Below are 27,676 nucleotides of genomic sequence, written 5' to 3'. Positions count from 1 at the left end.
TTCAAGGCCAGACTGGACGTGGCTCTGGGCAGCCTGGTCTAGTGGTTGGTGACCCTGCACTTGGCAGGGGGGTTGAGACTCGATGATCTTTGAGGTCCTTTTCAACCCAAGCCATTCTGTGATTCTATGATTCTATGATTCATTCAATACTGCTCCGCCTGAGAGAGAGTCTAAAGTGAACAAACATGTCTCCAAATCCATCCCAAGTTCTTACCACTTGAGCCTTGCACAGAGGTTGTTACTTCTAATGAATATTTTAGACTTCCTTCAGAGGCAGCTGCTGTGCCCCAGTCGCATGCTGTCTCCCTGGAAGAAGCCGCATTAGCTACTTTGGGTATTCAAACACTTGATATATGGTATCTGTTCTATGGAAAAGTGCCTCAGGGTGAAATGTGTTTAATAGAGAGAGGCTAACATGGTAGTGATTTATCTCATTTTGGTAAGTTCATGCCTGTAATTCAATAACCCCATGAGCTACACTTAACTGTATTCAATAAAGATGATCTAAAGGCGCTCTTCATGCAGGTGAAGGATTCAAGAACTGGAGGAAAAGATGTTAGAAATAAATGGACTTGAAGTAAACAAGGAGCTCAGGCAGAACCCTTCCCCGTGATAAATGTCTTGAGCATCATTAAACCGGTACAAATGGCTCAGCGAGAGGCAGAGATTTCTTCCTCTGAAAGGAAAAAGCTGTGCGAGGGACTTTCATTAAAGAGAAAATACCACGTTATGCTCCAGCCGTGACCCAAATCCTGCAGCAGCACTTTGCAAGCTGTCATCGTGCGGAGCACTCCTGGGAGAGCGTGCTGTATCATCACAGAATAAGGATGTGCTGTGAAGGCGACAGGAAGCCTGGTTGCACGCAGCCAGATGAAAAAGAGGTGATAGACCACGGCTTTATTCTGGTTGTGCTTTGGAAACCTTTAGCCAAGTACCTGGGCGCACAAAGCACTTACTTGCAGACAATGCTGCATGCAAACCATACAGCAGTGTGAGAAGGAAATATGGTACCTAAACAGCTGCTCGGGGCTGTAATTGCTCAGTTTGAATGTAAATCCAAAATAAATAGCACTGGCAGCTGAGTCACACAATTGCAGACCTGAAGCTCTTCAAAGTGAGCTCTAAAAATACTTGGTGTGCTTTAGAAATTAGTGGCTGCGTGCAGAGGAAATGGGCACTGAAAGCACAGTATCGCAGCATCGACAGCAGCTGTGCAAAGGACTTTCAAACAAGCTGTGGCTGCTGCTGGTGTTCAGGGCAGTCTGGGGAGAAGAGCAGGTGGGCACAGGTCCCTGCTGCCCAAAATGGGTGCATTGGCACTTGTGGGTCGTGGTTCCTCCCTGCACAGACTGTGGTCACTCAGCTGTCGCTGCTCTTCCCTCACCATCCCCAGTGAAGGGAAAGCTCAGCCCAGCATCACTGCTACCAGTGCTGGGACCTGCTGTCTGAAACCCAGTGTTCAGTGTGGCCTTCACAAATGGGAGGTGTTGGGAGAGAAGAGCATTTCTGGACTTCATACGCAGTAGGAGTGGTCGGGCATTGGAACAGGCTGACCATGGAGGGGGTGGAGTCACCGTCCTTGGAGGTGTTCCACAAAATGTGGGGATGTGGCACTGAGGGACGTGGTCTAGAGCAGTCACAGGCATGGTTTGATGGTTGGTCTGGATGATCTTATTGTCTTTCCAACCTCAATGATTCTATGATTCTGTAAGGGAGGAGCCTTGGTCACCATGGCTGGAGCACTGGAAGATTTTCCAGAGCACGTGGCAGAAAGCTGACCGCTCTGTTTTTCCTGCTACTTCCAGGAGGGACCTTCCTGGGCAGTGACCTCATCTGTAGGACTCAGTGAGGCTGTCCTCATCCCTCGCCCCATGTGAGACACTGGTTGCCAGCAGCACAGCACTTGAACCTCTGCAGGATCCAGGGAAGAGACACCTGGCCCCGCCAGCCCCACTGCCTCCAGCCCAGTGGCTGCAGGAGCCCAGAGGCTCAGGAAGAAGCCCAGATGTTTTCCAGTGAGTGGGTAAAATGTGTGCAATTTGAAGTGTGTTTGTGGGGGGGACGGATGATGAAACTCAGCAGCTAAACCCAAAGGAACAAGTGTGAGCTCTGAGCCCAGGACAACCTCCAAGTGCTTCTCTGGGTCATTTTTTATGACTTTCCAAATGTTTTGGTAAGTACATTCTTCACAGCTGATTCAAACACAGAATAGAATCAATGTTTTTTCCCAAAACATTCCAAAAAGGTTTTTAAGCAGAGTTGTACGGGCAGGAGGGGAATCACAAGCTTGCACAAAGGACCTGGGAGGCAGAAGGCTTCCGGTCTGTGTTGTATTTCTTCCTCAGCCCTACAGCAAACAGCTCGTTGAGTAATCTTTTCCCCTTTGGTTGTCATTCTTTCTAGTTGTTGAAATGTCTGGAGCTTCCATTTACGTAAAGCACTCCTCTAATGCTTTTCGCAGCTGCCTCTTCAATCAAAATCTACCAGAATACTCAATGTGTCAAGCCCTGATCTGCCACTGCTGTGAGTGTTCTTCTTTGGACACTTTACATGTTTTTGTTCACAGAGCATTCCTGTTTTGCCTCTCCCCACTGCAGCCATTCTGCACCTTCTGTTGCCCCCCAGCACTGCACGGAGGTGCCCAGGGAGGCGGCAAATCTCTCTCCTAACACATCTGAATACACCAGCCACTATAAATATTCAGAGCAATAAAACCGTTAATGCAGGATGATTAAAAAGTTATGGTTCCCCCAGCAACATGAACCCACTGCCTCACGCATGCCAAGGCTTGGAGATTACCGCTTTGCTGTTACACGAATGCCTCCATCCCTCTGCACCGTGCAGCCGGGCTGGGGTTGCCATGGGAATGGGAGGTCGGGTTTTGTGCTGGTGTGGATGCAATGAAACTCACTGGTCCTTTAATGGCCTGTTTTAATGCTGCAATGGCCTGTGTTAGTGCTGCTGCTCCGCAGTGCCTGGCTGGATGCGAACTGAATCAGTCACAGGATGGCTGAAGTGGAAGGGAACTCTGGAGGCCACCTGGCCCAACCCAGCTCCAGGAGGAACACCCAAGCAGGGTGCCCAGGGCCACATCTGGGTGGCTTTGGGAGGTCCCCAAGGAGGAGACTCCATAGCCTCAGGGCAGCCTGTGCCAGTGCTCAGCCTCCTTTGCCACACATTTGGAGTGGTGCAGCCGAAAGCTTCTTCTTTGCTCTTTTCCCCAGTCCTGGAGCCCACAGATGCTTGCCTCTGCCTGGTGCCTCCATTTCAACCCCTTTGTCTTTCTCTTTCCCAGTGCCATCACTCCCAGAGCACTCACATTTTTGAAAATGTCACTTTTTTTGTCTTTCTCAGGCCACATTTCCAGATGTGTCTTCACAGACTGCCTCCAATTTTCTCCTTAATCATCCCAGGATCAGTCCTTTTATTTACTTCCCTCTCCTTCTCTTTTCCCCTACTGCCTTATTAGGAGAGCATCCCTTTCTGATGAGGGCTCAGCAAATCATTTACGTCAAAATGTACATGAAGAATACAATGAATATTTCAGTATTTCCAAAACTCATAGATGATTCTACAATCCCATCTGAGATGTGTGCTCAGGACTACCCATGACCCTGTTCAACAAAGAGTGAATGTTCCCTATGCCAGTCAGTCACTAACAGATAGAATGCAGTACTCGGTCTGCTTTTTGCAAGGGAGCTCTGCCAGTAATGTAACTAAATGACAGCGAGGAAAGGAGCAAACCCCAAGTGAGAGCAAGGTATGAATTTTGAGAGAGTAATTAGCTTCTAGGAGATCTCATCCATGAGTTCTCTGTCACGCTGGGGCTTTTATCAAGACAGAGTGTCTTTCCCTCTCAGCCACAAATTGCGGGGTTGGATGCAGGGATCACTGGCTGTGAGTTTATGGCTGTGCTATACAGGAGGTCAGATGAGATGATGGTAATAGCCCCCTCTGGCCTTCCAATTTATGACTCTATGAATTTCAAACTGTTCATTCGGTTGTAATGTTAGTAATTTATCTCAAATTAAATGTCATCCGGCAGGTGACCAGAACCAAGCCACCTGACTGGGGCAGCCCTTGTTGGGGTGAGGCAGCCTCTGGCACACAAACCGCTATTTGCTGTGAGCTGCTCTCCAGCCACCACAGCCCGTTTTGGAGGAGTCCTCCCCACTAAGAAATGACCAAGGTCCAAATGTTCCTTCTCAGTGGGACCTCAAGTGGAACGGGAGCATGGGGAGAATACTGAGCTTGAGCAAAGTGCGTGGTGATCTTCACTCTTTACAAATATTCCTCCTCTCCCTCCCTTTCCGTCACTGCCTCCCCTAGAGTAAGCATCCTTCTTACTCTTCTCTTCAGCTTTTCTTTCTGTATTTTCCATGTTAAATGACAATTTCAGCAAGACATGGCCACCTCTGCTTGCAAAGTGCCACCAATGAGCTGTACCATGACAAACAATCCAATTCCATAACATCTCTGTGATTTATTTCCAACCATCACATCTCTTTACAATATTACTCAGGGATCATTATTCCAGAATAGCAAATAATTTCTCAGTCTTTTCCCCCCCCATTTTTCCAATAATCTGAATGTGATCGGAGCTGTACCTTGTTAAGCCACATAGGTGAGAGGCCAAGAGAAGCAGTTTGAACTTCACCCACAGGGCAGGCAGCAAACAGTAGGTGGAAAGGAGCCTTTGTCCTGGGGAAACACGCAGTGATCAGCACGGCTGTTTTCTCAAGCGGAGCCGGGAGCCTTGAGAACCCCTTGCAAATGAGGGTCCAGGGTTTACAAATAGCTATCTGCCACTTTCTGCCTTGTTTTTGTGGTGATTAATGTGCCTGGGAGAGCAGGGATTTGATATAAAAAGCTGTATGGCTGGTGCGAGGCTTGCACACCAGCCATCACAAACACTCCTAATCATATGCAGTTTCTCCTGGAAGCACTAGAGGGAAGACAGCTGAGTGGTTCCAAAGTGATTTGTTTCCAACCCATCCCCTGTGTTAGTGGGAAGTCAGGAGCTACACTGCTTTTCCTAAAGATTTAGCCCATAAAGTCATGTCATTACATAAGAAATGCAGTTTTTTTTATTTATTTATTTTATAAGGGAAATATTATAATATATTTAGAAGGGCAAAATTGTAAATAAAAGGCCTTGCCTGTATTGAGATATCCTGATAGGAAGTGTGGCTTAAGGCGATTTAATCCAGGGGCAACATTTCTCTGATGAGGACTGGGCATGGGGACAGAAGCATTAACTCCCAGGCCCCCTCACAGGACAAGGGCATTCTGTTAAATTCTATTAACACTTTTAATTAACTGTCCTATTAGCAGAGCTGCTGGTGATGCTGTTGGAGAGGGCAGCTGGGAGCTCATCTGCATGAGCTGCACAGGGGATGTGCTCCAGTGTGCACAGCTCGGATCCTGGGCTGCATCAAAGCACTGTGCTCCCCTCCATTTTGTATGCTGCTGATGTTGACTCCACAGAGCCTTGCTTAAGGGTGTCTGCTCAAGCACTTGTGAAATTTATGAAAATCATAAACTGTGAAGAGCAAAATAAATTTTCTACACTGAGTGCAACCAATCACTGGAACAACCTCCTCAGGGTCGTGGCAGGATCTCTGGTACCGGAGGTTTTCAGGACGCAGTTGGACAGGATGCTCGATAATCTCATTGAGGATCCTTTTTCCCACAAGACTTGGACCTGATGATCTTTCAAGATCCCTTCCAACCTGGGCTGTTCTATGATTCTAAAAAGGGGATATCTCATTTTGCCTCTGGGCAAACAGCCATGTTCTGTTCACACCTGCAGCATCCTTCTGCAGGATGAAGAAACGCCCTGAGGAGGGACCACAGACACACTGAGCAGAGCTTTAGGGAAAGGAACGTTCCTGGAATTGAGCTGAAAAGGACTGACTGGGAGCTCCGCCTCATTGATACCGGTCCTCAGCGGCCGTGGACAGTTGCCTGCTCTTCACTCATAAACTGAACAACTTTGTCATCTTCTTCTTGCCCTCTGTCTTCTCCGCTAGCAGTTGCGTCTCCTTCTCATTTCCAGCCCATACATATCCATGCCTATTTTGGGTTCCTTCATGCTTGTGACAGTTCAGCTCCCGTGTTTTCCACCCATCCCCTTGCTTGCTCCCCAGCTCAGGTGGGCTTCCACCTCTGTTACTTCTGAGCCCTGTTGGAGCAGCACAGGTTGGAGAGCATTGAAATGAGCATGTTTGTGTAGTACAGGATCACACCATAAGAGGGAGATGATTCCCCATGGATTTTCTGGGGGACCCAAACCCCTGTCATGACCAGTGGGCGTCAGCGTTTGAGTGGAAAAGTGGCTGATGGAAGCTAGAGAGGTCTGTCAGAGAAAACCAGAAGGGGACACAGCTGGGAGATGTGCACTCATGTCAGGAGATGAGTGCCCCGATGTCCTTCCGGTGGGCGAAGCCTCCACTGGAAACACACTCGTGGATTTTCCAGTCTACCTTCTGCCATCCATACAGATTTATTCTGAGAAGCCTCTTTACATTCTTTCAGATCACTGTATTCCCCTTCGTGCTGCTTCATTTATTCTCAGGCCAGAGGAGGCCCTGGGAGAGCCCCTGTGGGCAGTTCTGCCCCAAGCTCAAAGGAACTATAAGGGGCTGATGCTACAGGAGAGAAACATGGGGTGTGAGTTTCTGCCCTCAGTCCTGCTCTGCTCGCTCTCACTTATTAAGGATGCTGCCTGGGCATGGGCAGACTGGGACAGAGAAAATGGCTCTCCAGGGAGCTGGGGATGGCATCTGCCAAGCTGCCACTGAATCAAAGGGACGCACTGTGGCTGCACGTCTGTGTGTCTGTCTGTACCCACTTGGCTCCTGTGGAATGAAAACTTTGGCTGCCTGAAGCACAGGAGCTGGAGCAGGGTTTGTTCAGTAGGTCTGGGAAAAGCTGTTGCACCTGAAGAATTCCAGCGTGTTTTAAATATGATTCTTTGTAAAAAAATTTTTTATAGCACCACAGTAGAAAAAATGAATTTTATCATAAAACTTTAGCCACCCTCCAAGAAGGAGCATTTCTCCCAATATCTGAAGTACATATGTGTGCTTTATGAATCACGTTTCTTCATCAAAAGAAGGGGAAAAAAAGGTCATCTGAAAAATATGTACCAGTGAGGGAATCTGGCATTATCACCCATGGCTTTCTTGAACAACAACCCTGTACTCCCCTGTACTGTTGATTTCTGGAGCAGGTTTGAATTTAGCATCAAGGTGCAAGACATTTTTTAAAGTCTTCATTACAGTGCTGAATGACTCCCCTTTTCCCCTTTATTACACCTTTTTCTTTTTTCTCTCCAAGTCTTGCTGCAGGAGGTCAAGGAGCAGAATTACATCAACTCCCTTTTCTTCCTGTCCACGTCAGTCTCCTGAGCTTCAGACACTGTTTTTGCCAAGACTGTTGGAAACTGGAAAGGGCCTGAACTTGGCAAAGCTCTGAAGTTTCTGCAGAAGCCTGAAGTCAGACTGAGGCGTTCAGCATGGTGCCCAGACACCTCCTCCCTCTGCTCCCAGAGATGATGTGTGTGACCTCCCAGGCCACGTCCTCCCATGGGCTCCCCAGTTCTGCCCATCTCAGTGCTGTGGAGAAGGGATGGGACAAGGGGCAGAAGGGCATTCTGCTGCTGGAGGGTACAGAGGAGACCCCTCCGCACCTCTGCGAGTTTTCAGGGCTGCCAGGCCCTGAGAGGATGGGAGAAGGGCAATGGAGAATTAAGAGCTGCCAGAGAAAGTTGGTTGGGCAGGTACTAAGCAAGAAATTTCCTGGATGAATGGGATCAAGAGAGCCTTGGAGGGTAGGACTGCAAGGAAAGGATGGATATCCATCAGGCTGGGTGCCCCCACATTCCTGTTCCACAAGAGCTTGTGTCAATGAGGTAAGTACTGGCCCTGGGCCGTAAGAGCTGTGGCAGCAGTAGTAGAGCCCTCCAGTTCAGCACTGAGCACTTCCAGGAGAGGGAAGCATCCCTCCTCCCAGTTCTCAGGGAACGTCACACCAAAGCAAAAAGAGGTGACCATTGTACCATAGCTGCTAGCAAATTTGCTCAGGGTAACAAAGGCTAACTCAGAGTTTCTCCCATACAGTTCACTCAACCTTGGAGCTCCTACATGACATGATGGAAGTGGCAGCAGGACAGAGACACTGCAACATCACCCCCAGAACTTCACATTTTATGTTACACCTTAAAGAGAACAAGGAATGAAAACAGTAAAGGAGGCAGATTGGGACAGCAGGACAGATGGAAATAACCAGCAGTGACTTTGTGGCTTCAGCTCTATCTTTCCCTGAGGTAAGAGTGACACAAATCTAATCTTTCCTGCAAAAACCATCAGCTCTGACAATTCCTCAAGCTCTTTGGCTGTTCGCACTTTGACACCTTGGGAAAAGTAAGTAGTTCAGTACTTGCTAATTCATCAGTATTGATCCATCTCCCTTCCTTCTCTGAGAGCAGGAACAGAGCAGCTCCAGGAACAACCACTCCCCAGGTGTGATATCAGGTGGGACATTGGAGCAGCAGGAGGTTGACTGGCAAATTTGCCATGGCTTTCTCTCAAGGCAAGACTAGGAAATGGGAGCTGTAACACTACTTTGCCAAAAAATAGGATTCTAGACAGGATTCTCCAATAACCCTCAAAGAGAAGCAGCTTAGCAGGACACTCATCTCCTTTGCAAACAGTGCTGCTGATCTGTTCCATTCATGACGTTACTCTCCAAATGGTTGCCATATTTCTACAGGACTCTCTAGTTCGAGAGTAGTTTCTACTTCATTATGCTGGGGGCAAATCAGGACATGAATCACTTGGACTTGCCTTCCCATTATGACCAGGATGCCATACAATTGTGAACGCTTGTTCTCTACAGCTACAAACTGGCATCAGTAAGGCAGCTCCTTTTGTATTATCTCATTAGAGAAACTGGCTGAGTGAGCAGCCTACGAAAAATGATAGGACCATCCTGTTCCACTACTAAGCATCCACTTAGGTCACAGAACCATAGAACCATAGAACAGCTGTTGTTGGAAAGGACCTGAAAGATCATCTAGTTCCAGCTCCTCCTGACAGAGTTGCCACCCACCAGACCAGGCTGCCCAGGGCCCCATCCAACCTGGCCTTGAACACCACCAGAGATGGGGCATCCCCATTTCTGGGCAGCCTGTGCCAGTGTCTCACCACCCTCTGAGTAAAGAATTTCTTCCTAACATGTAACCTAAATTTCCATCTTTTAGTTTAAAGCCATTTCCCCTTGTCCTATCACAATTAGATCATATAAAAAAAGTTGGTCCCCCTCCTGCTTATTAAGCTCCCTTCAAGTACTGGAAGGCTGTAATGAGGCCTCCCAGGAGCCTTCTTTTCTCCAGGCTGAACAAGACCAACTCCCTCAACATTTTTTCATAGGAGAGCTGTTCACACTCTCTGATCATCTTCGAGGCCCTCCTCTGGACCTGCTCCAACAGCTCCACATCCCTCCTGTACTGGGGGCCCCAGACCTGGACTCAGTACTCCAGATGGGGCCTCACGAGGGCAGAGCAGAGTGGGATAATCCCCTCCCTTACCCTACTGGCCACCCCTCTTTTAATGCAGCCCAGGATACTGTTGACCTTTTGGACTGTAAGAGTATACTGCTGGCTTATGCCCATCTTTTTATCCACCAGAAGCCCCAAGTCTTTCCCTACAGAAGGTCAGAAATTTTTTACACTGGGCTCTTTCCAAGAGCAGAAGAAGAGCTGAAACATCTTGATGGAAGAAATGAGGGTGATTGCACCCATTGGTGCAGGCAGAGCGCACCTGTAAAACTCCCTCATCAACTCCCTCTGGCAAAAGGCAAAGAAATTATTTAGCCCCAAAATATGACATCTATTTTCACAAGAATGTTTTCATTTTAATTTCCAGACGAATATCCATTGAAACTATCTCTATTCTTCAAAAAAATGAGGATTTTGACAAATATCTACCCAGAAACAAAAGGCAATGTGAAGTCGATATTTTTTCACCAAGCTGTAGTGTTCTGATCGAATTCTCCTTTACAGCTGTGCCCTTGGCCCAGTTAAGGAATCATGGGAGCTGCTCGATAGTCACCAGCTGGACTGGGGCTCCAGTGACCCTGGACTTCATCTCATGTCTGTGAGGAAACAGTCAGCATGACATTAGCTTGGTAGCCATGGAGTTCACACCTCAATTTGCCACTGCCACCACTGGTCCAGATTCTCCTCTATTGTTGTGGTCGGGCTTTACTGATTAAATTCAGTGCTATTGTTCAGGAAGAACAAAGTGTACCTTTTCCTGGGAGTGAAGAATCTGTTACATCAAGTTTTGAAATTTGATGTTTGTTTCATTGTTTGAAGCTGTCACCCTAAAATACAGAGGAAAATGTTGGGAGGAATATTTAGGCTGTTCTTATATCCATGGAAAGCCCAGTGAAGAAGACCAGAAGAATCATTTCAAATGCTCACTTGGGATACAAGCTGAAACAATAGTGTAGACGACGAATGTCTACTTCTAAGAGGAGTAAAATTGTCCACAGGAGTCAGAAACTGCCTTGACTACAAAGGCAGAACAGGCAGATCCTTGCAGGAGAACGCCCAAATGCTCCTAGACCTTGCAGGAGAACTCCCAAATGCTCCTAGACCATCTCCCACACACAAACTTATTCTGTCACAGCATACCCCTGGCCAAGCTGTGTTTTCAACTCATTCATTTGTGTACCACAACTTTCATGTAGAATATACTGAAGAAATCTGTAGTGATGCAAGGTCAGAACCAAGGACACTTCCAACACTCTGAGGACACCATGCTGAGCCTTTGCAAGGCCACTGCAGTCCTTCCAGATGAGCTGAGATCTCCAGAATGGTTTTCCTTTCCCTTGTTCTCCCCATTTCCCTTGGGAGAGGACATTCTTCTAAATGAAGCTGTTTGAGCTTTCGCAGCCCAAAACTGTGTCTGTGATTTGACAATAGCCAGCCCAAAACTGTGTCTGTGATTTGACAATAGCCAGTCCGTGTCTCCTGTGGATGGTGCCAGCTTCTCTTGATGTTGTGTGGTTGGGGAGAGTCATAAAGATGCAAATTGTCCTACGATGACCCCAGAGAAACATCAAGAGATGCTGTTTTCTACCTGTGATGTTCACATAGCCCAATAAATAGGGTACTGCCATTTTGAGTAGCAGGACACCAAGCTGAGTGGTGCAGTTGACACGTTAGAAGGAAGTGATGCCATCCCATCCAGAGGGACCTCGACAAATTCAAAAGGTGGACCCACGTGAACATGATGAGATTCAGCAAAGCAAGTAGAAGATTCTGCTCTTGGGTCAGAGTAATCCCAGATACGTATACAGACTGGGAGAAGAAATCCTTGAGAGCAGCCCTGCTGAGAAGGATCTGGGGGTCCTGGTAGATGAAAAACTGAACATGAGACAGCCATGTGCACTTTCAGCTCAGAAGGCCAATGGTATCCTCAGCTCCATCAGAAGAGGGGTGGCCAGCAGGGAGAGGGAGGTGATTGTCCCTCTCTACTCTGCCCTCGTGAGGCCCCATTTGGACCACTGCTTCCAGGTCTGGAGCCCCGAACACAGGAGGGATTTGGAATTTTTGGAGATAGTCCAGAGGAGGGCCACAAAGATCATGAGACAGGCTGAGGGAGCTGGGTTTGTTCAGCTTAGAGAAGAGAAGGCTGCGGGGTGACCTCATTGCAACCTTCCAGTATTTAAAAGGGGATTATAAAAAGGAGTGGAATCAACTTTTTACTTGGGTAGATAGTGACAGGACAAGGGGGAATGGTTTTAAGCTCAAGGAGGGAAGGTTTAAATTGGATGTCATGGGGGAGTTCTTCACAGAGAGAGGGTGAGGTGCTGGAACAGGCTACCCAGAGAGGCTGTGGATACCCCATCCCTGGAGGTGTTCAAGGCCAGGTTGGATGGGGCCCTGGGCAACCTGATCCAGTACTAGATCTGGAGGTTCATCTGGGTTGGTGGCCCTGCCATGGCAGGGGGTTGGAACTTGATGATCCTTATGGTCCCTTCCAACCCAAGCCATTCTGTGATTCTATGATTCTATGACACAGGCTTTCATGGTAACTGAACAATGTCCATGCCAGGCTCTGTCTGGAGCAGCCATAGTCAGGAGCTCATGTTCACTTGTTGAGCTGTAAAAGCAGTTGTCTAACAACGAAGTGGCCACCATCATCTTTGTCGGAGCTTTAGCTTTTCCTTGTGCAGTGAGTTTAACATCCTAACTGTGAGATATTTCCATCACTAACAGAATACCAAGTCGTTCCTCTGTGCTGAGTGAACTCCCAATGACCCCAGAGGATGCTGTTTTGCTGCATAACTATTTTACTCTAGGTATATGCAGGGGTGTTTGTCTCCATAGCAAATGCAATGCAGAATAAGCCCCTAAAAGATAGTTTAGATCCATGATATAAAAGCTTGTATTTAATTGTGCTTGCTGACAGAGAAAAACCAAGAAAACTCCCCAGTATCTGTTAATTAACAGCATTATGTCATCTATAAAGCTGCAGTAGATCAACACTGTGCAAGTTTTCTCCCACCATTACAGCCTCAGAGCACTGTGGTTTTGTTTTGGTTAAGAAAAAGCATCTTTCTAGGGTTGCTGCCTGTTAATAAGGGTTCTGCTAGCGCACAAAATTGGGTAAGCTAATTATTCATGCCTTTTGTTTGAAAATTTATACAACTAGCAAGTCAGAGTTTCTTTTCAGAGGGTTTGAATGGTATCTTTTCAAGAGGTCAAGGGTGGAAACTTGAAATAATAGAGCAAAACCAAATCAGAATCTGCCGCTTTCAAGTGCAGCCAGGGGTTACAGTAGCTTGAATGTGATTTGGGAACTGAGGGATTTCTCATTGGCCTGAAAATGGTGTAGTAAAAAAGGCAAAGATAGAGGAGGGAGCTTATGAATAGAAACAATAGGTGCTTTACCGGTAGCTGATAATATCTCTGCAGAGTTGGGACCTGATTCTTGCTGGTGCTTGAAGCTGGGTTATGCTGCAGACACTGTTTTGTGTATTTATTCACTTAGGGCCATAGCCTTGCAGATGGAACAGTCTTTCCCTCTATCTGCATCCAGGGGTGTAATACACCGCATAGCCCATGTAGCTTCCTTCTGTTTCTAACACAGCAGTAAACATGAGAGTGCTTTTAAATTCTGGATGCAATGTTCCAGCTAACAGCTGGGAGGGAATTTCACAGCTATTAGCCGACCTATGGAAATCAAAGTAGTAGAACTTACAAGGGCACTCAGAACCCATAATTCTCTGAGCTGCATGCTGTCAGAAGGAATTCATAAACATGTACCGTGGAGGTGTCAGTCAGGAAATGTATTGTGTCTTTTAAAGCCAGCCTTTTCAAAACATGACTATTTCTTTCTATTGACTGTGCATGGTTTTGTGGTACAAATGAGTGCTGCAATAACTCATTGCCTCTGCAACAGCTCTGCTCCATTTCTGTCTCTTCTCCACTGTCCTGTCCCCAGCAAGGGTGGCTGTCTCACCCTCCTCTGTAGGCTCCAGCACTCATCCATCCCCTGCCAGGGTCAGTTACCCCACTGGCTCAGCAGAGAAGCATTCCCTACTTGCTTGGCCTGTGAAGACTGGCTTTGGATCCTGGGAAACAGGGGGTGCTGGGTCTTGCATGCCTGACCCATTTCCTACTGTCGTTTTCAGCCTAACTGACCTAGAGATTTCACCCCGAGCTGTCAGCCAAAGCTGACCCATGTTTATTCAGCTGCGTTAATTTTCCTCCCTAGCAATGCTTCCAAGCTGCAGCCCATTGGTACTGTTTGGGTTGCTTTGTGTTATCAGAGAAAAACAAAGCCTTCAGAAACTCCGCTCTGCTGATTGTGACATTTGCTGGAGGGGAGGAGAAACAAAATAAGACGTTATTTAAATGGGTATCCGAGCTGAAAGTATGCAGCAATTCACATGAACTTCACAACTTTTTTTTCTGTGATCAATTATAGGTGAAGTATATAACAGCAATGTCACCTCATACAGAGACCAGAGGAAAGATAGTACGTAGATCATAGAATCACAGAGTCATTAGGGTTGGAAAAGGCCTCTAGGATCATCCAGTCCAACCACCAACCCATCCCCACCATGCCCACTCACCACATCCCTCAGTGCCATACCCACACGGCTCTTGAACACCTCCAGGGATGGTGACTGCACCGCCCCCCTGGGCAGCCCATGCCAGTGCCTCATCACTCCTCCTGAGAACATATTGTTCTGAATATCCAGCCTGAGTCTCTCCTGGCTCAACCTCTCATCTTATGTGCTGAGAATGGAGGTCCTGGCCATTTTGTTACTTTCAGATTTAATAGCCAGTCCTCAGATGGCAGATAACCAGGCCATCAAAGACCATCTGCAGAACTTTAGATCAAATAATCAAACACAACTCCCTTGAGTAATAACACAAAAGCAGTACATACATAGAGCAACACTGCAGGATGTCAGAGTGATCAAGACAGTTTTTGTTCCAGTGTTGTTAGCATTTGCACATGTTTTATGTATGTCATGTATCCTTTTAAAATAGCTTATTCTGTACTGTCATTGAGGGCAGTTTCGTCGGGCTGCTAAACAATACTATACTATTAATTGGTCCTTAGTTTGAATACTGTTTGGGCCTGCTATCATCCTGGGAGAAAAGGCTGACCCCCACCTCACCACAGCCTCCTTTCAGGCAGTTGTAGAGAGCAGTAAGGTCTCCCCTGAGCCTCCTACGGACTGAACAATCCCAGTTCCCTCAGCTGCTCCACACCAGACTTGTGCTCTAGACCCCTCACAGCTTCCTTGCCCTTCTCTGGACATACACCAGGGCCTCAATGTCTTTGTTGTAGTGAGGGGCTCAAAACCAAATATAGATATTTATCTGGTTTTCTTTTCTAGTCTGACTCCTAAATACTCTCCTCAGTATTTGCTTCTATCTCCAGCTCAATTTCTACAGGCCAGATCTGTGCAGGGGAAGAGCTCTCTGCATCTAGACAGGAGGGGTTGACACTGGGATGGTGGAACAGTGCTCAAAGCCTTCATCCCTTTCTTCTGGGAGGGGCACTATGTCCTGTGTAGGAGAGACTAAGCACACATTGTGTTGCACGGCTGAGATTAAAAATCGTATTTAGGCTTTGTTGGTAAACTATTTGCAATCTTCTAACAGAAAACTGACCTTATTTCTTGCTGGGCAAATGGGGCTTTGTCCTACCAGTGCCTCTGTTGACTCTTGAGTTGGGCTCAGACAAGGCAGACAAGGTGAGGAAGAGGTGCTAATCTGTAGTTATCACAAATATTTTGATGAAGTAGCTGGCAGATGTGATGGAATCTTCACCCTGAGGTGCAGTTTGTTCCCTGAGGACTGCTAAATACCTGCAAAAGCTGTTCATAGGCCCAGCATCTCTTAATGCTGAGTGCTGGTAGAAACCTGTCGTTAGCAGGAAGAATTCTCTTTCCCACCCTCCCTTCTCCTCTAGGAATTAGTAGCTGAAATGTCGCCCATTGTTAGAAAACCTGAACTATCCCTCTGTCTAATCCCATCGTGCCCCCACCAGACAGGAGCCTTGTGAAACAAAGCCTTCTGAAACCCATCCAACCTGCAGCCCAGCATCAGAAATTTGCATGTTCTGAGGGTAGGGCAGTGTTTCACGAGAGCTATTGTTTCATCTCAGATCGACAATATTTATACATGTGGGAGATGAAATCCCTGCTCACAGGCAACCAGGAGGAGACTGCATGTGGCCAATGAGACAAAGCTGAAGGTAAGGACAGTAATGATTCTCCAGCTGTTTGGTTTGGGGTTTGGTTTGCATGGATTTCACAATGTCTTCTGCATTTCTCTGCTGCTACAGAGCTGAGAGCTTCCTATCTGATGGTATTTTAGAGGTACCAGAAGGCATATTGTATGTATGAAATGACTTCAAGGTGTAAATATAATAATGAAAAGGGAAAGCATTTTAGTTCTGTTATACTGCAATGAGTTAGGATATGGGTAACACTTTGCTAGATTTATTCCTGACCAATCACACAAAAATTACCAATAGATCCTACAGCTTTCTTTAAGAAGAAATCGTAAAGCAAAATAAGCATTTTCTGCTACTAGATTTCTTTAAGCAATCTTACAAGTCAGTCTGTACAGCTTTCTCTCTTTTGTGCTGCTGAATTTCTCAGCCTGGCAGAACAAGATGGCAATACATTTGGAAAAGAAGGCTTCAGCCAAAGAATTGCTCTGAAAATACAAATTTTCCCTAAAGCAATCTAATTCATATTTTTATTTAAAATGATATACAATGGTCTATTCATCAAAGCATGTGAATAATTTTCTAGTATCAATTAACAGTGAGCTATCTTTTAATTCTATAATGTCAGTATTTAACAGTGTCATTCACATTAGCTTTACAACATCTTACCAACCTTACTCTTGAAAAATAAATACAAGTTTATAGATGTCATATCAAGCAGCCTGACTGCCCAGTCTAAGCAGATATCCTTTAGCAGACCCAAGTCTCTACTGATCTGCTTTTCAATTAAATACTGGTATTAACTGGTATAAAAAAATTAAATAATTTACATCCCTATTTCTATTTTACCAAGTGAAGCAGATTCCACCATGGTGGCCTGTTGAGAGCCCTTTTTATACACATTATCAGATTTAGAAAAAACTTATCAGATGAACGATGATGACATTGAAGAGCACAGCCCAGTCTCTGCCAGGTTGGATTAGAGTTCTCCGTGAAGTCAGATGAGAGGTGTAGCCTGCATGCCTCCCCATGTCTTATGATGCTATAAAAAGAAGGCAGACATGGGATATAAGACAGATTTGGCGTTACTGTATAAAATCTATTTATAAACCCAGTGGATAAAATAATATTTTAGGGTAAAACATAGACTCTTCAAAAAGGAAATGTTTTATTTTCACAGCACAAGAGAATTGTTGAGTCATTTAATATTCTTTCTCCAATGAAAAGGTGTATCTGAGCTATGGAAAAGAAACATACTGGAGCACAGAAGAGTAAGAGTGTAACTATTTGAATGTAACACTCCAGGTGACACACTGGGTACTGACACAGTGCAGAGATACAGGAATAATCTGGGAGACAAGTACTGTGTCATGGATCCTGAGCAATTGCATGTGGGCCATGAATAACAGCACTGCAGCAGAGCTGAGTGCTCCCCTTCCTCAGGAGGTCTTTGATGACACAAAATAATGTTTCTGGAAGGAGTCATTGATGGGAAAACACAGCAATGCCAGAATCACAAATCAAACTAAATTCAAAAAAAACCCAACACCCTTGGATTTGGCAAATGAGGTTCCTATGTGGATTTGTTCAGTATCATAATTAGAAGCAGACCTCAGCCTCTAGGCTCAAGAAGCAGCAAACGTCTGTCCTTTGAATCCTACCTGCAAGGCTGTGTGCAGTGAAGCCTTTGCATACGTCCCTCCTTCCTTAGAGGCAAGAGATGATGCATATTTTACTTGAAAAACCAATGAAGTAAAACCTTCAGTGGAGAAATGACCTGTTGTGGTGTGAGGGTACGCTTTCCAAGCTCATTCCATGCTGGCACAGATTGCACACTCTCAAAGGAGCCTTAGGCCGCTTTGGGTAAAGCCCATCCATTGAATCCAAATCATCTTCAGACAATTTGATCTCAAAATACCTCTGAGATCTGTAATGGAAAAGTACATTTTGGAACAATAAATTGCAGGTCTCTGTTTTGCTTGCTAAAGCTATTTATATAGTTACTAGAAAGATCACATACAACAGGTTTGAGTCATTGCCGAACAGCTGAATTACAAAATTACTAATCTAAAGGCTAATTGCACCGAGGGTTTGTTATGTCAAGTTTTATTAGACACGTGTGGTTTATTTGTTGCCTGATGTAAACAAAAATGATTTTTCCTGGCACTACCCACTCCTACCTTGTACTTACTGCCTCTAGAGACTTAAAAATAGCTGCAGTAATAAAATTTTAAATATTCTTACTGTAATCTCTTGCTTGAGGGGCTAATGCTGCTAAACACAGAGGACTTTGTAAAGCATTGTGTGTAATGAGGGATGATCTACAAGAGAAGAATTGAAGTAACAATACTATTATCACCAATGGCAAACCTCTTCAGAATCATGTTTGGCAGTAAATTGTAGGTTGTCTGCAACTTCCTTTCTGCAGCTCTGAGTTCACTGTTTGAACACACAGCTTTAAATTACAGGGCAGAGAGAAAGATGGGAAACACAAGTAAAATGCATGCACATTGTAAAGACATATATACCGCACGCAGGGGATGGCTCCCTGTTCCCACTGACCACCCTTTCTTCATTGAAATTCCCCTTTAATTCTCTTCTTCTGCAAAGGATTTAGGTGCTAATCTGCCAATGAAAACTTTTTAACTTACCAATAATTGCATTTTTCCAAAAGCAACCTGAAAATCTCTGCAGCAGACAGATTTGGCATCCTCTTCACCAGAGGGTACTGTTTCTCCTGAAGACATTCTCTCATCTTATTTGCCATTATCCTTTCCAGTTTGCCCGTAGCCTGACATTCTCGTATTGCTGGACTTTCAGAGGCACCAAATTCCCACTGAAGCTCTTGCTGTTGAGTGAGACTTGCAGGTAGCAGCTTTGGAAATCCAGTGGATTATTCAGATGATTTCAGAAGGAGCTGCTGGAATTTTCTTTCCTGAATTGATCTATTTCAGCTAAGATTTGGAATTTTCTAAGCAAATGTTGGAAGTGCTGAAATAATCAAGGGAAAAGCAACTCCATGAAATCCGGTTAGTGTTACAGGGAGGAGTAGCCTGAGCAGCGTGCACTTCTTTCAGTCAGCCTGCACTTCCACCTAGATGCTCAAAGCCCTTTGAACTCCAGATCACTGGCTTCTTTTCTTGGTGCTGCTGCACCTGCTTTAGACTGTTTTCTCCAAGCAATAAAACTAGCACAGTTAGGAAGTGACTGCCTTCATGGGCAAGAAATTGCTGTAATGGATCCTCCATGTCCAGTATCGGCTGGGGTTTTCTTCTGCTCTGTGATCCTTGGCTGAAGACCATTTTGATAGAGCGTACAGTAGCTTTGCCATCATGCAGAAACAAAGATGCTGGGTGTTTTTCAGTCATCCTATCATACTCAAATCTTGGAAAACCAGGAAGAGCACATTAAACCACACAGCATGGATTGGTAGGAGTCAGTGGGAATCATCCATATGCACTGCAGAGTCATGTGAAAGAGTAATGTTTCTTGCAGGAATTAGTAATTTATACCAGAGTGGGTATGTAGGGCCTCAGTGCAGGTGCTGCTCCGGCTGAGTGGTTGTAATGTGTGCTCTGTGACTGCTGAGAGCCTTTTTCCTCTCTTACTCACATTGCTCTGGGAGAATGATGATAACGTCAGTGCTTTCAGGTGTCTGCTGTGCAGAGCTGTTGGCAGGGAGAGAAATCAAAAATTGCCCAAGTCTCCAAAGCATCATGGATTTACTGTGTGTGTTAAGCTCAAAATCTTGTTATGGGCAAAAAAGGAAATGCACTTCATATGCAGAACTAAAACTCTATTGTTTGCATAATTCAAATCCAAATGATCTAATCAAAGGACAGTTATTATTCTTGATCTAATTATTGCAGAAAAGGAAAAAAATAACATGCAGAATGCTACTGTAGAAAATATTTCAATAATAATAATAATACAGCTATAATTGTTATATCTAGTCTTAATACACAGTCTTTTTCCCAGTGTTTTGCAGCCCCTCTCACTACCCTTATAGGTGCTAAGATAACTTCAGTTGTGAGTTCCTTGCTACGTTGGTGGTTTCTTCCTCCTCAGTGACCCCTCTGGGTTCGCTTCTCTGAGTTTGTGAACTTATTTCACACATTAGTTTGCCAGACTACATTACAACCAAATTTGTATATACAGTAACTCTCATTTGTGTTAAATACCCGTTCTTTGCTCTGTTTTACACCTCAAAAACATGCTTGTCCAGCTTCCATGTCTTCATTTGTTAGACAGATCACTGACAAGTTGTTTACTGCCCTGGGCTCTGCCATTTCAGCCCTTGTCCTTTTTTTTATAATCCCATGCCTACAAACTGTGTCCTTTGTCTCAATTTTCAAGGCCCCTGCTACCATGCCCAGCTTGCATTCCTCTACACAATTTCATTAAGTGAGTCATAAATATTTTGTTCTGCGTAGAATAGCTATTTGTTGCTACTGTCGATGTAAACATGATAGTTATGCTATGCAAAAATAAGCAAAAGTAAAATGAATCAGGAACACCCATCTGGTCATTTGAAAAATTGTGACACGGCCAAACAGGCCAAACAGAAAAGCTCTCGCCAAGTTCAGACAAGTTCAGGAAATACAAGCCTAATGAACCTCAGTCCTAGACTTTGGAAACTCAGCAGAAAGCCTGTGGCCCACTGCGAGCAGAAGTGATGCTATACGTACTGGGCTATAGGGCTACAAGTTGGGGTACTTGATATCTCAGACTCTCAAGAAAGCTTAGCACATGCAGAGTTTGGCTATGAAAAACTAGTGTAGGAAGGGTATAAAGCTGAGCTACTTGGACATTATCACTCTTGTGCTGTGTTGGCCTCTCCACAGCAAAAGCTCACCAGCGAGACCATTTAGGTGCACATACAGTTGCATGCCACATGTGTGCTTATAATAACAGCAAACTGACAGTTAACAAGAAAGAATCTGACGGTCGGGTATTGAAGAAACCAGACAATATTTCTAAGATGAAAATGTGTTAGTGATTTATAAAGATCTAAAGAGGAAGAAATGGGAAGTGGACTAATCATTCAAAAGCTGAAGGTGTATAAAAGGCAAGGGAAAAAAGAAGGTTTTCTAATAGCCAAAGTAGCTAAGGAACACAAATGAGATAATGTTATTATCTCTTCATCCATTGATCTACATTTCTGGAGTAGCTAGCTCAAAAATTTCTCTGTGCTAGGACATGGAGTAGGACAGCAAAGGCATCAAAGGCCATTAGAGCTCTCAAGGTGGAAATACAAGTACCCAGGGGATCTAGCACACCAACAGAATAGTTAATAAAGAAGGAAAGGTCTCTCGGACAGTCTCAAAGAACTTGGGTCAGGTGAGCCTTCTGCAAAGTGCACAAAAATGGCAGCAAAGGAGCTTAGAAAGATTCTGATCCAAATACAGCATTTAAAATTTCATTGGAACTTCAGCACTGAAAAAGAAAAGGGCTCCTGGGAAGCTCTGGCAGCTTGTGCTATAGTTTTGGATCTGATCTTTAATTTGGGTTACCCTATCTCATTAAAACACTGCACTTAGAGGGCTGGCTGGCACACAAACATTTTCTCTTGTCAGCCACATAGGGTAGGTACGTGGGTGACAGAATAGGCTATGCTTCAAGAGAGCTGTGTTGGCAAAGCAGACATTGCCAGTTGCTGTGGGACCACTACAGGTTTCAGGAGATGGCAGTTCTCTGTGCTGCACCCAAGAGTTGGACTTTATTGTTAAAACATCATGCTGGAGAAGTTGGACAAGTTTTCAGGCACAGCTGGGCAAGAGCACCTTGTGCTTCTGCCTTTGGTAACCTGTGGCACAGCCAAGCCGTGCCTGTGGAGTGGAATGGGAAGATCTATTCAGCCCTTTCTAAAGAATGCTGGCAGCGAGGAGGGACTTTGGCTGTTGGAGAGTGGGGCACTCTTCTGAAGACAAAAATAAATATTGAAAGGGAAGGTAATTATAAAGCTAAAGCAGTAGGAGTAATCTGGGTCTGTGTTGTGCTTTCTTGGAAAACTTTCAAAGCCTTTTTAAGCAGTTGGCATAAAGAGTTCTTGTGGATATTAAAATCCCTTTTGAGAATCATCTGCCATTTTCATTTTCAGAATTCATCCTTTCAATAGGAATATTGTACCCATTGAAAGTGCAGGCTTGCTTGTTGGCCTGAGAGAACAGAGCTCAGACCAAGCAACATCAGTAGGTGTCTCTGCATTATTCCTGCCCCACTGGTATCACAACCCTGCCTTGAAGAGAAGTCTCCTAGAGAGAAAAAGCAGGGCTGTTTGTAAGGCTGTTCCAGTCCTTTGCATTTCTGCTGACCACGTATGAAATGAATTATGGCTGTTGTAGTGGCTTTGATTGTGGTATTTGTTCAGAAGGAGATACACAGGGTCAATAAGCTAATTTAACACTGATGCAGTAAAGCTAGATGACTATCATTTCTGGCTGGATTTAAGCCAGCAACCATGATGCAGGGCACATTCTCACTAGGAAAGCACATCAGTGTATGTTACATTTCACACAAGTTTCTGCTCCACTGAAGCGAGTGGGAGCTCAGTGTGTAATAGATTTAAGCGTATATTTAAGTACTTCAAAAAATGCAGTTCTAGTCATGGAAGACTAAAAGCTTCCTCTATTTCTTTCTTTATGCTTTGCACAGCTTTGAAGCTGGAAAGTCATCTTCATGAACCATCACTAGAACAATCTACATCCCACATCAAGTTGTGCCCAGCACTGTCCAGGCTGCTGCCACAACATGTGCACAGGCCTTCCCTACACTGCAGCAGTCCCAGGGTGCTAAGCTGATTTCTGAGACAACTGAAAATAAATGAGAGCAGACCTGAGGCTGCGCTCCTCAACTTCAGTGCTCTTAATAGTTAGCTAGACTCCTTTTCTAATAAATGGAGAAAGAGAAGGACATGAAGTTAGACTTCTACTCTGGCTCAGCTTTGGGAGCTGCTGGTGTTTCTCCATTCCCAACAGAAGTATAATCAGACATGCTAACTAAGTGAGCTGCCTAAAATCATTCCTCCTGTGTTCCTAGATGTGCTCCTGTGCCAAGCCCAGCTTGAGTAATCAGTGCTTCTGTATTCCACCAGCAGTTCTTTAAGCTCTTCAATATCCTCTTTTGAATGCAATGTCTTTTTTTATACTACTAACATGAGTGTATAATTCAGTGCATACGTTTTGGTAGTGGGGAATCTATGAGAATGCCAAGCAAATCAGAGAAGATTTAGCACATCTAAGTCTTAGCACATGCAATGCCACGAGGCATTTATGTATGCCTTTTTGTAGGGAGGAAAAAAAAAAGGGGGAAACTTATATGTGTATAATAAAATTTTATTTGAGAGGAAGAGTTTGCATCTGAATTGCATGAAGTCTATTAAAATTTTGGCCTTCTTTAGACTAATAGGATTATGCCATTCCTGAACTGATTGTTTCCAAGCAACAATGCAGATCCTAGTTTGTTTGCTTATCTTTTTAGTTTGCTGCTATAGCAGAGAAGCTTCCAAAGATAGCCCCAAAACTGATGCTATCAGATGTTACACATAATTTCAAGACTATAGCATTGTTTGGAAAAATGGTGCATTTATTCCTTCTTTGGGAACTGATCTAAAGGAAAGCATTGGGATTTATATAAATTTACCAGCAAATGATTATTATTATTTTTTTAAATGAAAGAAATTTCCTAAACTATCATCAGACTGCCATGCTTCAATATGTCATTTTCACTTGGGTACAAAAACTTCAGTCAAGGGGAATTGCTCTTTCTGAGGAATAAATCCTAAACTGTAGCTATTAAAAGGGGTGCAGATCTTCAGAAACCACAGCTATGTTCTTCAAATGTTTTCATGCATGGCTGTCTGAAGGGCCAAATCTCCCCTGCTTTACTAATTGAAATCTCCCTTCATGTATTATAAAGAAATGTGTGGTTATATAGCCTCATGTAATAAATAATAAATAGACAGCTGCAAATGACATTGCTATTTTATATTCAGAACCATCCAAATTGTGTGGAGATTTTGAAAGGTGCATTAAGAGGAGATTAGGGTATTTTCTCTCTTTCCTGGCTGCTTTTGGATTTTATGACACTACAGAATAAATATGATTTAGGAACAAATATCTACTATTTTGGCTTTCAAAAAGGTTTCCTAAAGAGCTCAGTTGCTAAGTGTCATTAATGCATTTTGTGTTAGAGTAGGAAAATTGTACATTTATACATAATTCAATATGAAGAAAGGGTTTTTTAGAGTTCTCTGCCATCTACATAAAAAAAATATAATGCAGCTCTGTGTACATCTGCATTTCCATAGAAGAAAACTGATCACCTCAGAAGAGAAATAGATCAGCTATTTAGTGGTGCAAAGCAACAAGACACAAAGTTTAGAAGTGGAAGTGAAAATACTATTATTGGTAGAAATTTTAGAAGGAATTCATTGTAGCAAAATGTGATCACCCAACTGGATGGAGTTCTATGATTTATATTTATGCCTGTGTAAAATGCTTTCAGATTATTAATAACTAGTGCAATCATTTATACTCATAATAACACTTGGCAGAGCACAAAGCACTGTAATGATCTGTCACTCCGGTTATTGTGTTATTGGCTACATAAGATCTGCTGCATTAGGCTTGCTTGGAGACTTGTGGCTAGTGAGCAGGCAGATGCAACTCCATTACTATTTACACCATGGTATTACCAGAGATCTAATGAGGGATCAGAGCCCAGGTGGACTAGATGCTGAACAGTACTTGAAATGGAGGACAGCTTTCCCTTTCAGAGTTCATAATTTAATTATATCATAGGAATAAATAAGTAGATAGAGCAGAAAAGGGGGGTTGCATCATAAGAGTTGTGACATTTCATATAATAAACACCAGCCAAAGTCCATCATCTGTCTACACTTTTTACAAGACCACTACTTGATGAAAATAAGATTATTTTGCATATATATTGAAGACAGACAATTTCTTTGTTTTTGTACAACAGCAACAGCTGAAGATGATCTGCCGAGATTCTACCACTCAGAGTTTGGTTGCCCAGTGAGTTGCAGTCAAGGTAAGTAAAACATACGAAACTCTGAAAATATAACATAGGATGGCTTTCACCCTAGTTTGGCTCCCTGATTTTTTGAAAGAATTGAGGCGGTGAGGAAAACACGGGTATGCTTTAGCATTTTCCATTCCTGGTTTAATGTCTGTGTAAAACAACTAAACAGAATAATGACATGAGGGAGATGATATATGTACGAGTGAGGACACAGTAGAGGAGAATGAGGCAGAGATTGATATGAGGAGAGTAAGGCCACGATGAAGACTTTGGAGGGACATGTGAAAGGCCTATGCACAAAGATGGAGGGTGTCCCAAGGAAATTAGCAGTGCAATGACACCTAATGTCTGACAGTCTTTGGAGACTGTTTCTTGCATTTGTTTAAGCCATTTTTGTCACTGCCTTGGACCTGAGGATGGCAATTCCCGTGCCACAAAACAGGACTTGACATTTACATGCAAAATTACATTGTTTCTTAAAGGAGTGATACCATATTCATGACAGTGAAATAAACTGTTATTTCTCAATTAAAGGAAAAATGTGGTGAAAAATAAGGTGAGAAAAAATGTAAAACTTAAAAATTAGTTTTAAATCATCAGGCTCAGGCTTGACTTCTTTGGTACTGATGAAGATCTGGAAAAAGAAACCAGTGACAGTGAGAGAGACACCTAGATTTACAGCAGTGTAACAAAGAGAAAAAAATGATATTCTTCCTCTCGGAAAGACAGTAGTTTTGGGAAACTCATTGCTTTGAATGGTCCAGAACTGGCTTTATTTTGTGCATGACATTGGCTGAGGCTTCATATCTTGACAGAATGCACACTCCTCTATTTGCCTCTTTTTTTTTAATTTACGTTTCCCTCATGCTGAGGTCTTCTCTGTCCTCCCCCTTTGCAAAACTGCCAGGCTGCAATATATGCGGCATTAAAGAAAAAAAAAAAAAAAAAAAAAGAAAACTCACAACCATTTTCACATTGACCTTTTCAAAGGGCATGACGAGATATGGAAAATAAAACAGAGGCTTAGCCATAAAACAAATGCAGTAAATAAAGAAGTGCCATAAAGCCTGCTGCCCTTCACGGCTGGCTCTGACAAAGCCTGAGTGCCTGGGTTGGCAGCGGGGGGGCGTGAGGCAGCGGGGCCTACCTGGCCCAGGCCTCGATGGTAGGGTTCGGAAGGCTTTCACTAAGAAAATGACTCCAAGCCAACCGCCGGGGCGCCGTGGGAGCGTCCCCCGCGGGTACTGTAGGGGAGGCGGCGTGCCCGGGCCGCTCTCCCTCCCTCCCCATCCTGGGTGGCGTGACCTGTCCATGGTGCTGAGAGGCGGCCGCCGTAGAGCTGAGCGGGCAGGAGCGAGCGGGCAGCGCCCCTCACACCGGTCCCACGCTGGGCTTCGTCGTCAGCAGAGGAATACCGAGAGGAGTGTTTTCCTTCAGGTTGCATATGCACAAACCCTGAATCACTGACGTGCGCACTGTGCAACAGATGTTTGCCAGACTGGATTTTCCTCTTTTAGCCACTCTAAGAAGCCAGGGAGATTAATTAAAGCCAGAGTTTCCATAGGTGAATTGCTCTTCACATGTTTACAGGGGCTATCTCACTTTTCCTGTTTATATCTTTATCAGTTGTTTACATAGGATGGATGATTAAATCAACACTCTGAAAATGGCTTCTGCTTTCATTTGTTTACATGTTTGCTTTTAATTTTTAGGATAATGGCAGAAATAATGAGAAACAGCGGGGAACAGGAAACCGATTGAGATTGATCGTTTTTTGTAGTCAGCTTGTGATGACCTTTGGGGAAAGTGGGCATTTAATTTTTACTGATGTTGTAAAGGCACAGACAAAGTCCTGACCTTTCTGATCCACGGTGACCACTATGAGCATCCCACTGAGAATTAATTACAATTGCCTGGAGCTGCTCCAAGAAGCCTTTATTAGAGTACTATAAATGTGGTAAAAGCGATCAGTATGTCTGGGAGAAGCTATTCCATGCGCCTGCTGTGATATCTAAAAGAAGCTCAGACTTGTCAGCTTGTTGTTTTGTTTTGCTGTTCATTAACAAGACTGAAACTGGAAAGACAGCCTTAGAACTCCAGGGCAAGTGTTTCCCATCATTCTACTCTTCACACAGATACTTTTGTATTAGATTAAAGCACAATAGATGATAGAAATAGGCAGTACAAAAATCAAATATCCCCCCAAGAGACAAGACACAGTACAGTTCTCTACTGAACAAAGCAGAATACATCAGCTTCTTCTACTAGCTTCCAAGCAATGAAAAGTGGAAGTGAACCAAGCATGCCACACAAAACTCTGAACAAAGAAGTATTTAAATTCAAGGTATGCTACAATACTTTTGTATTTCAATGACCAGCAGAAAGCCAGGGCTATTCGTCACATGGGAATTTGCATTCCTTTCCCCTAGAGATCAATCTAAAAATGGAAAATCAGACACTTGTAGAAACTTGAGGAAGGAGTAAACCATACAAGATACAATGATTTTGTCAGATACTTTGCCAAAAGGACTGGAATTCAATAAGAAGGTTTAAATAAAAACTGTAAAACCATCTACATTTGTTTTGGAAGAGAGTTTAATTGGGAATGATGATGAAAAATCCAGAAGTAGATTAACCTAAAATAGAAAGGGCAGCCAAGTTACAGCAGATGTCTTTTTATTGTACTTTAAGTGCCTTATAATAAGGAAAATATGCTATGTAATCGCAGTTGTTTCTAAATTGTCTTTTTTTGGGAGGGAAGGAGTTTGGGTTTGGAGGGGAGAAGGAGGGAGGAATAAGGTTTCCAGTGAGGCATTGGTTGAAAAAGCAGAATCAAAAAGACATAGCTGCAGACAGTC

General features: G+C 44.1%; 1 long non-coding RNA gene across 5 annotated transcripts; it reads left to right on the top strand.

Moving 5' to 3' along the window:
- LOC110389078 lies at positions 58 to 27,391 on the top strand. 5 transcript variants are annotated; one of them, XR_002433066.1, is made up of 5 exons: positions 58 to 7,915; positions 8,124 to 8,329; positions 15,705 to 15,794; positions 24,759 to 24,827; positions 26,531 to 27,391. It is a non-coding gene; the product is annotated as an uncharacterized LOC110389078 (long non-coding RNA). The 5 variants fall into 5 exon arrangements; XR_002433068.1 differs by lacking the exons at positions 58 to 7,915; positions 8,124 to 8,329 and adding exons at positions 11,938 to 12,248; positions 12,639 to 12,682; XR_002433065.1 differs by having other exon boundaries at positions 58 to 8,329.

Source organism: Numida meleagris, chromosome 1 (assembly GCF_002078875.1).
Source record: "Numida meleagris isolate 19003 breed g44 Domestic line chromosome 1, NumMel1.0, whole genome shotgun sequence".
In the NCBI taxonomy this organism is placed as follows: Eukaryota; Metazoa; Chordata; class Aves; order Galliformes; family Numididae; genus Numida; species Numida meleagris.
This window is presented reverse-complemented; position numbering and strand designations above follow the sequence as displayed.